Source organism: Zootermopsis nevadensis, unplaced genomic scaffold, assembly GCF_977971745.1.
Source record: "Zootermopsis nevadensis isolate Lab colony 2312 unplaced genomic scaffold, Znev_1.0 Znev_ptg000028l, whole genome shotgun sequence".
NCBI classification, from domain to species: Eukaryota; Metazoa; Arthropoda; class Insecta; order Blattodea; family Termopsidae; genus Zootermopsis; species Zootermopsis nevadensis.
The window spans coordinates 2,931,142-2,947,416 of record NW_028259160.1 but is presented as its reverse complement, the minus strand read 5'-3'; the positions used below and the strand labels follow the sequence as shown (position 1 = coordinate 2,947,416).

General features: G+C 38.4%; 1 long non-coding RNA gene across 1 annotated transcript in view; it reads right to left on the bottom strand.

Moving 5' to 3' along the window:
- Positions 1 to 1,052: 1,052 nt before the first annotated feature.
- Positions 1,053 to 16,275, bottom strand: part of LOC110837351 (uncharacterized) — a 33,250-nt gene continuing 18,027 nt past the window's right edge. Inside the window, exon 3 of the long non-coding RNA XR_015537516.1 lies at positions 1,053 to 1,247. This is a non-coding gene — a long non-coding RNA (uncharacterized LOC110837351). The remainder of the gene's footprint in view (positions 1,248 to 16,275) is intronic.

Here is a 16,275-nt window from a genome sequence, read left to right as displayed (position 1 = left end):
TGTTAGTACGGACCTTAAGAAAAGTCGATCGATACCCTCTACAGTAAGTGCAATGCCAAAAACATACGTAAATACAGCGTAAAAATTCTCCAGAGCAGTTTAAAGCTCAAAGTAAGTTATAACACCAAAATCACACATAGACCAACACATGTACAGCCACTAATAAAAATAACTGATTCCATGATAATTTATTAGTCTTTCAAGAACCTCGCTGCTTTTTTAGACCACAATTTCCAAAATACTCCGCAATTAGTCTATCCTGATTGAGTATAACATCTAGTGGGCCTAGTCTACACAACTTCACCAATTAATTCATTAACAGCCATTTAATATCATATTCCTACCCATCACTAGTTATCCCAAATTGTGTCTTCCTTTGAAATCTTGCCAAATTTTGTGTCTATAAACGTTCCACTTCAGCTACATGCCCCATGCGTCTGATTATTTCATCTGCACTACGCAATTCCTTACTATCGTATTCTATGATATTGCGGTATGTAGTCTAGTAAAAACTGAGACCGACGTCTCACAGGTGCTTAATTCCTCCATCATTAAAGTTTTCACCCTCAAAAGACATCGATTAATTTCTACCAGACTACACGACGTAACATTCAAGAACATAGTCAAATTTATTCTAGTAGGTGAGAGAAACTGAAATCTCACCAATAGTTTAAAACACATTCCGCAAATAATACACATTTAAATCTAAAATACCGGACAGACTTTCGCTACGTGTGTCCGACCTTAGATAGGTTTCCAAGATGAAAGCAGAACCAGGTTATGAGACGAGCATAACAAATTAATGTCTTATCAACGGTAATGTATGTGTGTGTGTGGGGGGGGAGTAGGTTAAGTGGTCGTGCGTGTACGTCACGTTTCTTGTCGCTTATCGTCTGAAGTGTTTTGTATCCTAATCTCCCGGATATCCTACTGATAAACAGCAAAACGATCATAATTTACAAACTCACCTGGACGTCATGTCAAGACACCAATGTAACAAAGTAGAACATCGGGTAACACTCCCGTTTCGTTATCGATAGACCCTGGAGCGGAACATTATAAACAAGTATCCTATTTGTGCTAAGACTTGTTCTGTGTCCTTGGCTTAGGCCAAGGAATCCTAAGTAGGATTTGGGTTCTTCACGGGGGTGAGTCTGACGATGGCTGTCTTCTGGGATGTTGCGCAGTGTAATCTGGTAGAAGTTTACCAACGATCATCGCCCTGATGATGGAGACAGCAAGGACCTCTGAAAAGTTGATAAACGTCTATCAGAATACACGGCGCTACAACCCAGAAGTACAGGAATGCGTTTATAAAACCTTTACACTCCGTGAAAGGATAATATGGCGGAAGAATTTAACGTAATATATTCACACAGTCATAAATATTATCCCATAAGGCCCAAAATCGCTTAACAGTTTATGATTACCAGCCAATCAACATCTGCTTATTATATGTATTATTTCTCGTCTAATAACATTTCCTTCATTAAAAGGGGGCGAAATATTTATTTCATCACTTATGTAGAAGTGAGAAGTTCATGTAAAATTTTAATTCAGATTCCTCAAGTGACGACATCGTTTGGATTACCTATTGCGTACGTGAGATAACAATATTAAAAAGGAGCTTTGAAACAAAAGGTATGAGGATTTGGACTGAATTCAGCTGACTCGGGATAAGTCCCATTATCGGGATGTGTGAACACATTAATGAATAAACATGTCTGTCTTCTGTGTTGAGCCGTGTAGTTTGATGGTACAACTCAGCATGCAGCCATCTTCATAATCGCCGGCCCGAGAACCTAAAATCCTCCATGATAATGCACGTTCGGTTCCATAAAAGAAGCTAGTTTCTTGAATAGTTGATTGGACTTTGCAAGAAGTCTTCTGCTCCTCGAAGTTCCACCTCAGAGCGGCTTGTGGATGACATCACAAGGTTGCGCAACCGACACGCCACTTTACCAGCAGCGTAGACTTTCATTCATGGCCCGATGCTCGTACTGAATGAAACAGCTGATACGAGAAATGGAGGGGGAAGTCACGACTGAAAGAGGTATGTCCTGACGTCACAAACCGGTCGGTCCCTCACGCACAATGCACGCCGGCGGCAAAAAGACGACAGGCAGCATTAAATCAGGTCGTAATGCTCAAAATGCATGAAATGTATTTTTAAAGTTTCTCCTCTGTTGAGATTTATACGTGTAGGATACGCCTTCTGTTGGACGTCAGATAGTAATACACGGGAAATCCCCCTGGCCGTAGTAGGTCTGTCTGTTGCTTATGGATCGACAGCTTGGTAGGACAAATATTTGAAGTTGCATTCATGATTGCAGCAGCAGGAATATTAAGTTCCATTTCCGTCAGAAGAAGGAAAATAAGAACAGATAAGCCCCTCGACCTAATGGTTGTTTTTGAACAGTGTTTCCTAAAATGGTCATCTGTCGCAGATGGAGAAACCATCTTACGATGGCCTTTTACTCACAAACTTGGGTTTCCAAGCACGATCTACAAACATAACGCCAGAGTTTCAAATGGAAAATTTCCGATTTCCCGAAGCCAAAAAAAGCACAATTATTAAAATCTTGCTACTCTGCTTCTCTAACTTAAAATAAATTAGTGTTTGTATTACAATATTTTATATTACTAGCCTACCTTCACGATATCGCTTTCCTAGGCCTGTAAGAAATCCACTTTTTCCGGTCAATTGGGCATCATGCCCACAGTGCACTTTCAATAAAGTTAATTTAATAAACAAAATAAAAAAAAATTAAATGTCTATGTTAAAACATCCACCGAACTGGCTTGACTGGGCCCAGTGACTTCACCATTTTCCATGAATTACAAATCTCCTTTAAACGGTATCACTGAGTTATTTTAAAACAAAACATTATGTCGACCGCACTGAATATCTCTAGCAATATCTGGAAGTATGTGTGATTTGGGGTTTTCACAGCGGTGAGTATGAAGATTTCTGTCTTCAGGGTTTTTGCGCCGTGTAATGTACTACACGCCGCAACAACCCAGAAGACAGAAATCTTCATACTCATCGCCCTGATGACGGAGGCAGTATGACCTCTGAAACGTTGGTTAACATCGACCAGACTACACAGCGCAACAACCCAGAAGACAGAAATCTTCATACTCTGATGACGGAGGCAGTATGACCTCTGAAACGTCGGTTAACATCGACCAGACTACACAGCGCAACAACCTAGAAGACAGAAATCTTCATACTCACCGCCCTGATGATGGAGGCAGTATGACCTCCGAAACGTTGGTTAACATCGACCAGACTACACAGCGCAACAACCCAGAAGACAGAAATCTTCATACTCATCGCCCTGATGACGGAGGCAGTATGACCTCTGAAACGTTGGTTAACATCGACCAGACTACACAGCGCAACAACCCAGAAGACGGAAATCTTCATACTCTGATGACAGAGGCAGTATGACCTCTGAAACGTTGGTTAACATCGACCAGTCTACACGCCGCAACAACCCAGAAGACAGAAATCTTCATTTGGAAGCATGTTTTAAAGCTTTATGAATTCGGAAGTTGAGTTCTGAAAGTGACGGAACTCACTGAAGGATAGCGACAATAGACGCCTATAGACCACTATTTTTAAAATCAATATCATCAGAAGCAGCCTGCTTACGTGGGAATTAGGTCTGCTTTAGGTTCATAGTGCTGATTAAAAAATCCTAATAGAACGTAATCATAACGCCTATGGTGAAACCCGTAGGCTACTTTACAAGAAGTTTAAGTACGCCTAACACGTTATACACTAGATTTTCTTAAAACTGATCACCGAAAAATAATTGATAGATTTACACATAATATAACACCTAGATTCCATTACGGTCTAGTTGACCTGCAATATTTATTTCAAACATTTATCTTAGAGAATATTAATATATCGTGTCTACGTTTATATAATCCTCACTTTAAAACCCTAACTTAAAGTGCAGGTTTACAGGTAAAAACTGAGTCAGCTTAAAAGCTGTTGCAGGAGCAAATTTTAAAAAATATAATTCTATCAATAAAATTTAGTCCTGTAGCTATTTTATCAGAAAATGCTACTCTGCTAATTAGCAATTTCTGAATAAATATTGTTAAAGATAACAAAAATTGACTATTAATTTTTTTAAAAAAAAAATTGTGCAAAGAAGGATTTTTTTGGCCCCTGAGTCCAACTAGAAAATTATTCTTTGCCCAAGGGAAGGAAAAAGTTAGACTATCCCCATATAAGCCCATTCTCTTTACCAAACATTATTAGGGTGATTAAAATCAAAGAGTACAAGATGAGGTGGACATACCGCATTTACAAGAATACGTCCATGTTTTCTCCAACCAACGGACAAATTTTTATGAAACCATATAGGCCTATTATACCGCCACGGTGGTCTAGCGGATAGAACGCTGGCCTTGTAATCCTGGGGTCTCGGGTTCGATTCCCGGCGGTGCCCGAATTTATAACTTGTGTTGGGCAAGGCCGTGGTCTAGGCAACACGGAGTTTTCCTCCGTGGCATCCCAACAATTACTCCATTCACACACAGAAGAAGGCAATGGCAAACCACTTCTGGATCATCTGCCAAGAACGTATATGAACAGGTCCCAGTCCGAGAAAAGGATGGAAGGATCCTGTTCATATGGACCTGTCGTCAGACAGAACACTAAATAAAATATAAATAGGCCTATTAAATTCATGCCTCCAGAAGCCACCTTTAGCCTATTTAAACTTCCAATCATCAATATTAATAATAGGGCGATCTCAATACATTAAATATAGGTCTAGACATAAGCCATTGTCCTTTTTTAGTCTAAATTTTCTAAACTCATCTCCAGGGTAGAAGTAGGCCTATATTTCTCCATTAAGATATAGGCGATATGTTCCTCCAACGTCTATTACCACCAACATGTCACATGGCATCACAACACAGAAGACCACATACCTTCATGGATGTCAGAATCTCAACTCTTAGAAACTACAGGTTTATTATGATAAATTATTATTTTACGGTTCATACTGGCTTCGCCAAACAAATTTCTGTAGTAAATACACGTCTATGTAATAAAATAAGTCATTTTATTTATCTTCAAACAATACGTTAGCCGAAATAAAGTGGTCGGCCATTTCTATTTGGCGCAGGGAACTGCTGGGTTGGAAGCTGACGTAGACGTGACGCTAGTTTGCTCTTGAATCTTTCACCCTCGTCTGTTATTGGCTACTTCGGCGTGTCAGTCAGAAGAGGGCGGGTCTCCTGAGGTACCACCCTTCGCCAATAGCGTTACGGAAGGGGAGATCAGTAGCCATTTTGTTCTTTTATAATATCTTACAAAACATAAAAAGCTTTATCAAGAAAGAACTTCTTAACAGCATCACAGCTATTCAACTAGTAAGGAATTCCCCTTTGTCTTTGGTATCCGAAGCTTTTTAATCGTGTCCAGAAGAGATCACCACCGGTCCCTGTCATGAACCAGATTTATCCAGTCAACAAACTTACGCCTTACATGGTTAAGATACATTTTGTTGCTTTCAAAAACCTACTTTGCGCAGACACCTGGTGATCCAGAATTTCACATTTCGTCATCATTTTACGTAACAAAGAATTCGTCAAATTTTGAGGCCCAGTGTAACAAATGAGGGGTTTCTGAAAAAAAACGACAACACTGAAAAGTGAGTCACCTTTACTTAGTGTTGTCATATTATAGATTAAACCTGCGCTCGTAAGGGGGGGGGGGGGAGGGTTATATCATTGCTGTAAAAATCTTATTTATGCGAAAAATAGAGGTGGTTTTTTCGTATTCTTATGCTGTGACGTATTCTTCAAATAAAAACTTATATTTTATATCTTAATTGCGTCATGTTTGTGTTATATCAATACATATATTTATTTTTCCAGTCTATACACAAAACTTGTTTTAAAATAATGTTGTTTAAATTTTTTTTAATTTTTTTAAAAAAAATTTAAAAAAATTTTGTTGTTTAAATTTTTTTTAATTTTTTTATTTATTTTTTTGTAAATGTTATAAAAAAATTAAACAACATTATTTTAAAACAAGTTTTGTGTATAGACTGGAAAAATAAATATATGTAAAAACTTATATATCCATTACTTTTTGTCTTGTTTCTTTAAAAGTTAACTATAAGCATACCTGTAAATATAATCCTACGTTAAAAACACGTAAATGCATAAACACCAAAAAGAATTAACCAATCAGAAACCTTTTTCCAAGCATGAACGGCACACAACTCTGCACAGGTTTATCTAAAAACAGATTATTTTTCCCACACTTGGGTGAGATGTAAGTCATAACTAAGCGCAGATAAGGTTAAGCCAGGTTTATCAAGCACCATGATATTGCTCAAAGGTGTAGAAAATGAACGTGAAAGGCAATTTTACTCCAATAAACAAACGAAGAACGCACCAGCCCCTTTCACAGCCAGCTCTCCTCGTGACAGGTTCGAATTCAGCTTAGGAAAAGATCGATCCAATATGAACAGTGGCCTCAGAAGAGATTATAAGGCACTACAGATTTTGGATTCTCACAGGGCCGTAATACGGGCGTGAAAAACCACTGATAAAACATCATTTATAATGCGAGGATGTTGATTGTATTCAACCAGCTCAGAATCGGGTCCAATGACAGGAGAAGTTGCATCATTTGAGTGGGATATAAAGTACGAAGTGTCGTATCTTCGAATCTTTTCGGCGCCATGTCGACCTACGGAACAGAAACCATCGATAGGACTCAGTAGATGGCGACCAACCTTCATTTATTTATTTATCATTTTGTTTGACGAAGCTGTTTGTTTCTGAGATCATAAAACGCCGAATGTGAATAATAAATTGTAAATAATACGGAACGAAGCGGACGTGGTCTAATTTAAGGTAATATCCCGACATTTTCCTACAGTGACTGAGGAAAACCACAAAAGCCTTTAGGATATCCCGTGTCAGGGCCGAGATTTCCCCGAATCCAAAGCATTAATTGTAACCCCCTCCCCCAAACGTCATGGCCAGTCCACCGTAAGTTTTACGCAGTCATAGAACTAAAGCATACAATGTCTAAATGCGTCCAAACACGGGACCACACAAGGAAGGATGCGTGGTTCTTGAAAAACGAAGTTCGTCACCACTGGCTGCACTGGATATTCATTTATTTGTCGATGGCCACAGAAAAAGAATAGTATTATCATGGACAGCAAACAAAACTGTCCTTCTTTAACTTGAAGAGTTTTGCTGGCTTTCAACTGATAAAATGATAACAGCCGTATTTGTCCATACAGCCGAGCTTATTATAAAGACATTGTTGATTAGCTTTCAAACATGCACGAAATGAGGTTTTCCCTGCGGTGAGTCTAAAGATTGCTGTCTACTGGGTTGTTGCGCCGTGTAGTCTGGTAGAAGTTTACCGACGTTTCAGAGATACTTGCTGCCCTGATGATAGAGGCATCAAGGACCTCTGAAACGTCGGTAAACTTCTACCAGACTACACGGCGCAACAACCCAGTAGACAGCAATCTTCAGCTTTCAAACAGTTTCGATTTTAATTTAAATTTAATAAACTACAGTAATTGATATCAAAACTATTTTCGTAGTTGTGTTAAGTGTTAGGTGTGCGTTTTGAAGAACAGGGCGTGTAGGGATTGTAGCCAGCGCAGGAAATATGGCCAAATCGCTGCGATACTCATACGTTTAGAAATTATCAACAAAAATCAGTACCAATAGATCACGAACATCAACCAAGATGCGTTAATTAGTCTCCAACTGCACGATGCTGAGTGGTCAGATGCAAATTAAATGCCACGTGAGCAAAGGAAACACCTAGCATCTAACTTTCAGTGCCAGTTAATTTTCACCATCAGCAGTTGTATTAATTTGTTTATATATTAATCGAAGGGGAAATTTATGTACTTTTGTGTTGTACGTCTATTATACTAAACTTATGTAATTTTTTGATAGATCTCCTTCTGGAAGAGCTATAAATAAACATATCAAGATCAGGTTATATGGCCTACTTTTCCCCCAAACTAAACCGATTCATTGTTAAGTATTATTTTCACAAACTTAGAGAATTGCTAATGCGATTAGATATAATGGCCAAGCCTGGACATATTTTGGATAACAACGCAGTTTTTTTCTCAATAACGAGCCCAAAGTGCTAGACCAAAATGGATCCAAAAGAGTTAACAATATTGAAACGAGAATGGGGAAAAATATTTCAGTTGTTTTATATGTAAATGCAATAGGGACTCCAATACCATACATCATAGGCCTATGCCTATACCTTAATGCATATATCACGTTTTAAAACAATTTATGAAAAAAACAATTAAAAAATCTTAGCATAGCTATATTACCTTCAAGTACTATACTAAACGTATTATAAACGTATGGTCTAAATTTGTTAATGTATGTCTCATTCTTCTCAGCGACATATTAAAGAGTTACAGCGCACTGCAAGATAAATTTCCGGACCCAGGACCAACTCTTTGCAACGGGCTAAAATGTAGCATAATAGTAAAGTAACAATATTTTCTGAAGCCAGAATTAAAGGAAGTATCAAAGATTTGCGATGCGATCCGCATGCGAAAAACCTAATCAAACAGAAAACCAAATAAATAAATAGTTTAAAATGTCCTCTTTTCATTGTCGGTTCATTTAACGACGCTGTATCATGTACACATTCCACGAACGCCCGAACCCAGGCTTTTGCCAAACTTCATCTCCTGCAGGTAGAAGAGGTTCGACTAAGTGAAGTGGAGTGGAATGGGGTGAAGTGGAATGGAGTGAAGTGGAGTGGAATTGAGTGAAGTGGAATGGAGTGAAGTGGAGTGGAATGGAGTGAAGTGGAATGGAATGGAGTGAAGTGGAGTGGAATGGAGTGAAGTGGAGTGGAATGGAGCGAAGTGGAATGAAGTGGAGCGGAATGGAGTGACAAACGTAGTCATGGCCTATTTCGAGGGAGAATCTGAGACAAACCACGAAAAATACCAGAACAGACGTGAACCGAAACGAAACCCAGAAAACAAATGTAGATTATTATGAGCTGATAATGTAGTTAAGGAGTGTAAAAATGGTTCTTACAGCAGCTAATGTATACTAATTCAGTTAGAGCAGTTACACTGTTCTTCGTGGCAGGGGATTTGTGGCTCAGACCTCATGAATGACTAATTCTATGCCACTGTCGCAATACTGAACTAGAGTATAACGGCTTCGTACAGTCCCTATATTCGGTGGTTACCCTCGCACAGTTCCCCGACTTCTTGCCGATCTCAGCTAGGCCTGCGTGTTAGGTTCCACCTAACTATTAGGATGTAATGTAACTTACGTTCAGGAATGTAACAACTCGTGGTTAACTGATCGTCACGTAAGTTGGTAGGTCTGCGTGTTCACTGAACGGGATTGACCGGGCTAGTAGAGATCTAAACGCGGATGAGCTCCGTCACGTAACGAGTTCCAGAATACGTAAAAGTGTACGTACACGCCACATATACCCCTTCATGTCGTGGTGCTTGCACACAGGGGCAACTACGTTTTCTCTCCGTTAAACAAATTTTTAAAATTCACAGAAATTCTCTCCGAAACTGGCTTTATGCGCATGAAATCTTATTTCCTTTCTCTTTCCGCGAAATGTGACATGAGCAGAATCACAGTTCTTCTAAAGCAGGGGTCAGCAAGTTTGCTGCCCGCGGGTCTCATGTGGCCCTTACTCATAATTTGGGGATTAATCAATGCGAGAGCGAAGAATCTCTTTGAGGGGGATGGGGTACTGATGCAAATACAACGTTAAGAGCGAGGACAAATAATCACACAGAAAAATAGGCTATTATAGACGCAAAAACCTCTCACTTTATTCGGTACAATGATGAAATACAATTATGAATCACAGTGAGATACATTTGGAGATGTTTACAGACACTGTAGCACACATGTAGACTTTACGTCAAGTTCCTGTATTCCATAACATTATTTTTACCTTATTTAATGATGCTACCGAAGGATAACACTAAGCCTGTAGGTTATATCATCGAATGACAGGCTAAAGACGATTCATGAACAATGACTTGGAACGGATTTGAAAGAAAGCGGCTGTGGTCTAATTTTGGCATTTGTCTGGAGGGACTGACAAAAACCACGAAAAACTACTCAGGAATTTCATCCTCTGGGTCAAGTTTTGAACCTGGGATCTCTCGAATAAAAGCAGTGGTAATCATTTAACTTCATCATTTAGTGCTACGGTGGCGACAATGAGTAAGATGAAAAATTAGGGTTGTTTTCGTGATGTGGGGAATTAAGAAATCTGTGAAGACAGGAATAATTTGAAAGATTAAATAGAATGATAGATATCAAAGGATATCCAAAATATATTTTTATTCATTTTCTGCTTCCTTTATATATTTTTTTTCTCTCCAAACACGTGTTTTTAGTCCCGTTTTAAGTGTAAACTTTAATTTGTTATCCTTGTAGGCTATTCTACGCATACTGAAACTTTAAGTCTTTCACAACTTTATATTTATGGCATCATCGCAATCAGTATTACTTTATATTTTACTCATTTTACTTAATTAATCCCCATTTCAATATTGAAAAATCAAAGGTAATGAGGATAGCACCGAGAGCAGAACCATTGAACGTTGTATTTGGAAACCAACAGATGGAGAATGTGGAGCATTTCAAGTACTTGGGAAGCATAGTCACGACGGACGCCCTATGCACCAAGGAAGTAAAAGCAAGGATAGCCATGGCCAAGGCAGTTTTCGTCAAGAAGAGGATACTTCTCACTAGCAAGTTGGGCTTGGAGATGAAGAAGAAACTAGTGAAGTGTTACGTATGGAGCAGAGACTTGGACACTCAGGAAGAAGGAACAGAAATACCTGGAGAGTTTTGAAATGTGGTGTTGGAGGAGAATAGAGAAGATCAGGTGGACGGATCGAGTGACCAACGATGAAGTATTGAGGAGAGTCAACGAGCAAAGAAGCATTCTGCAGGCGATTACACGAAGGAAAGCTAACTGGCTGGGACATATTATGAGAAGGAATGGATTAATGAGTGATATCACCGAAGGCCAGGTTGAAGGAAAGCGAGGACTGGGAAGAAGACTGATACAGCTAACCGACGATCTGAAACAAGGAAAGAAGATGACGTTCCAGGAATTAAAGCGAGAAGCCGAGAATAGGGACAACTGGAGAGCTCTTTTTGGGCAGAGCAATGGACCTGTCGTAAGACAGAACACTTAATAATAATAATAAATCCCCATTAAAACAAGCTGCCTACCGAAGATCTTGTTCTGCGATTTCCTCCATGTCTGGTTCTGACTCATCCGACCGTGCGTTGCGTGAGCTTACATAATGCAAAGCAGTCTAATAATAAAGCAAGTGTCTCTCTCTCTCTCTCTCTCTCTTTGTCCTTGGCCACAGAGAGTATGAGAAATTTATAGTTGCGCCTATAATCGCACTGACGCGCGCGAACGTAATAAACATATACAAGCTCGGGGATTTCCCTCTACTGCTCTGCTCACTTGTTGCCAGCCTTGTTTGACCCAAGGTTAAACATTCGTACGTACGATTACAACTGGTTGCATAACGACGTATTATAAACCACCCAGACATGTTATTTTTATCCTCTCTCACGTATAAATCACCGTGTGGGTCTTGCTGAACACAAACTGTCTCACCTGACTCCAAATTTTGAACAATTCATTTACATACATCGTTCAAATGGACTATGAGGTCATTGAACTTAATAATGATTTAATCTTGGGTTACTTAACGATTTTATCTAAACTGCATAAGTTATAGAGATTAGAATAGATGGCTGATAAGGTTGTGTAAGGAACTAGTTGTGGCCTATTTTAAAGTAGTATTGCATAATTTGCTTGAAGGGCCCGAGGTAAACCACGAAAAACTTCAGTCACCGAGCCGATATTTACAGCCGGGTACTTCTGAATACGAGGTATTCGACAATTACAACATTCTTGGATTGATAAACACTTTGTTCTGTATCAGAATCTAATCTGTATCTAATCTGGCTCAAACGTTAAAGGACATGGCATCATTCATAACCTACGTGTTAATGAGACACTTGAAGTAATGATTCATTCAATCGCTTGATTTAGTGGAGAACGAGCAAGTGATAACATTGTTTAAGTTACTCAAGGCAATGTGAATTAAAACAGAAGAGACATGACTGCATAAATCTTCTGGTTAGAAGCACGAACGTTTAACAAGTTGTTGGGTTGTAGCCTGTAAGTGTAATATAAATATAATGATCTTTCAAATGAAACTCATTTCCAGTGCAGTAGTTGATCACGCAACCTTGGTAATGACACAGCAGCAGTCTACTATGTGCTAAGCACGTTAAAGCAAAATGGAAACAGGCAACAGATTTAAAATGCCGGCATACCAGGTACGTTTACTAATCTACGAGATAACTCAAAGATAAATTATAAAGCCATCAGCACGACACATGCTTGTAACGTGTTTCAAGACATTATGTTGTTTTAAATCCACGACAGGTTTAGACTTCGTGAGATTTGAGGTTCTGACGGCTTCTGGTAGTGGTTTCTGACACTTCAGAGGTATTTTATGCCTCCGTCATCAGGACGATCGCTCTGATGATGGAGGCAGCAAGGGCCTCTGAAACGTTGGTAAACATCTACCAGACTACACGGCGCTACAACCCAGAAGACAGCCACTTTCGAGAAGCGTATATAGTTAATAACTTATACTGGCGATTAGCTTATCTATTTATTATTTTGTAAGCCTATAATTTCTACAAATACAGATTTAAAATTTGTGTAACTTGCCAGGTATAACCTCTTGACTTTATCACCTTCGCCAGTTCTGTCATTTTAAATACAAAATAAATCCATAAATACCAAATTTGTAAACATGTTTATTACACCTTTTCATACAATATTTCACATGGTTTAATGGTACATTGTTTATGGCCATTAAAGTGAAAGCCAGATAGGCTGTAGATTTTGCGTGGTCGTCATGATGTACTGGTTTTGCATTCTACAAAAACTAAAAGATCCTTTATAAAGGTTACGTACTTTTCGAAAATGGGTTAAACATAAACAATCTTACATAACGTAACTGGCACTACCGCAGCTCTCCGCACTCCCGCAATGTTGGTATTATTGATAGTATCAAATTAAAAAAATACAGAGGTCACATAACCTTCAAATGTATGAAGTTTATACCAAGTTTCAGGAAAAACCACCAACTGGTCCAAGCGTTTTAACTATTTTAAGCAGAAGTTCGTTCAAATATTGAAGAATTCAGCTTCCTGATGCTGCTTTAGGAAATAATCGCTGTTTACAATAATAATTAAACGGACCCATAAATACAAAATGCAGTGTTATTTGTTGTTAAAGCTAGTGGGACATATAGTCGCCATAGGGTTAGCTGGGTTTAGTGAGGACAAACATATGGAAGTGATGATACCACAAATCCACCTTTCTTTTTTCACAGTACAAGACGAGTAGACTAAGAATTCGCGGGGATCCTGAAAAGCGCGTAGGCAGTTTATGGCGGTGGCTACTGAAGAAACAAAACAGTCAAGAGAGATCCTACTCATGGCGTTACTATGACTGATTGCCTTAAGAATGCGGCAACTTCTACAACTACAGGATTTGAGACTTTCGCGGCGAGTTCAATCAATAAAATCTTCTCGGGCAATCAGCCGCGTCAACTGGTTACCGTAGTAAACCGACGTTTCGGGAACCAAATCTGTCCCCATCATCAGAGTTCTAGTGGTTCCCGAAACGTCGGTTTACTACGGTAACCAGTTGACGCGGCTGATTGCCCGAGAAGATTTTATTGATTCCAGCACAACGTAGTTGTGCTGGAAGTCTACATATCTGTACTCAAGAATGCATTGCTAATTTTAACACTAGCAGCGTGGAAACTGTACACAAGAATTAGTAAAAGAAAACACAAATTTATAAAACTTTTTGACAAACTAAACACCCAGTAGCTAAACGTAGACTAAGTTTCTCTTCTATATAATCGTTCTGTTTTTACTTCAGTCATGTGGTCGAACGATCCATAATTTTCTTGATTCTATCAGACAAAAATGTTTTCAGGTAGTCCTTAAACCATTACTGTTTCTCTCTTTTCTATGGCGAATGCTCGTTTTAGATTAAATTTCATTAATATTGACTCCTCTACTGTGCCGGATACGCTAATCGATTTGCTGCTTAGTGCCAGCTCATGTAACAATCTATGATCGCTCAGAAAGTGAACATTTCCAACAAATTTATAAACCAATTAATAAACATTTTTAAAATTTACGTTGGGCGTGAGACGGTATTATGTCGTTTATTTGCGTGTGCAGTTTTATCACACTTGTAATTCTATACAGAATGATTCACTAGTAGTCCTACTGCCTTAAATTTAGGATGTAGCTCGATATTTACAAACTTGTGATAGTCAACTGAACAGAAAATTTAGGATTTTAAACACTAATATGCCGTATCTAGTCACCAGAATAAAAGACAAAATCTTAATAAAGAAATTAAAATCAATCTTTTAAAATGTGTCTAGGTCTGTAGAAGGCAAAATTCCGAACCATAACAAGACTAGGTGGAGAAAATTACTTAATGAGAAACTTCATAAATTGTACTGTTTTCCAACCTATTCAATGATGCCTTATGCAATGTAATTAATCACTTTAGGAATCTTCTTTTTACTCATGGTATCAAAATCTTCCGTGTCATTAAATCTCCAAACAACTGTAATCAAATTCAATCTGACATTGATTTTGTACAAGGCTGGTCCACTTCCAACTTCATGAAACTCAACATTAGTAAAACCAGCGTAATTCCCTTCTCAAGGAAAACTAAAACATTGATCTATGACTATAAAATTTGTCAGTCCTCTGTAACATGTACTGAGTTTGTTAAAGACTTCGGAATATATATTTATTCTAAACTTCGACTCCACAGCCATGTTTACTATGTATTTCACAGTGTATTACTAAGTTGCTGGGTCTTGTTCGCAATTTAACCTTTTCGTTCTCTTATCTCGACTCCCTTAATATGTTATATTTTACTTCAGATAAGGCTTTAGTACGCCTCAGTCTTTTGGGATTCTATTACTACTTCTGATGTCAAAAAAAAGGAACGTATCCAGCAGATGTTTGCAGTCTTTTGTTATAATAGTTTTCTGCCCCATGTGCATTACAGCTAGTATACTAACGCTTCGCAGAAGAAGTATTGTTTTGATGTACTGTTTTCTATCCAATTTTACCGTGATTTGAAATACTGCCCTTCCCTTCTGGAAGCTGTCGGTCTTCGAATTCCTCATTGGTATCTATGAGATTTTTTTTTCAGTCACAGACCTTCAGTTAAAACTGTCCTTCTGCCAGATGCGCATCAGCTGCTAATGTTGTCTGCAATAACTTCGATATATTTGAATCAAAAATTGTTTCCCTAAATTATATTCTGTAATAACTGTATTGATATCCACATATTAGATGTTAATTGCGTTTAGTATAAATTTATATATATATTTCTCTTTACCCCCAACTCTACTCAACACTGAATGTGTGTTATAATTCTAATTTTATAAATATTCTGGTTTAGTACCGTGAGTGTTTTGTATATTTTATTTTCCTTGTAATATAACTGACTTAATTCAATTTAATAATCATTATAATATATTTATATATTCAGTATCAAGTTGCCATTTTGTATTAATGTCATCTACACACATTTAATTTTTTGATAGTCTCTTGTTACCTAGCCGAGTCTTTCCTGAGCAGCTAACAGTCGCTTAGCCACACACAAAATTCCAAAATCTTTACAGAACTCGAAGGTTCATTACCATGTTCCCAAGAGCCCGCCACTGGTCCCTATCCTGAGCCAGATGAATCCAGTCCATATTTCTCTGTGATACATTTTAATAGTATCCTCACATCTAAGTCTAGGCCTTCCTAGCGGTCTCTTTCCTTCTGGTTTCCCCACCAAAACTCTATACTCATTCCTCTTCCTACTCATGCGGACTATACATGCCCTGTCCATTTCACCCTCCTTGTCTTGATCAGTATAATTGTTTTTGGTGAGGAGTACAAATTCTTCAGGCCCCTCTTCACCCTCTTTTCAAACACCCTCAGTCTACCTTCCTCCCCTAGAGCCAGAGACCAAGTTTCACACCCATACAAAACTACAGGCAAAATTATAGTTTTGTATATGTTAATCTTTACTAAATGTTATTAACTGAATAGTGGCAAGCATTACCCAATTAAATCTGCTCTTAA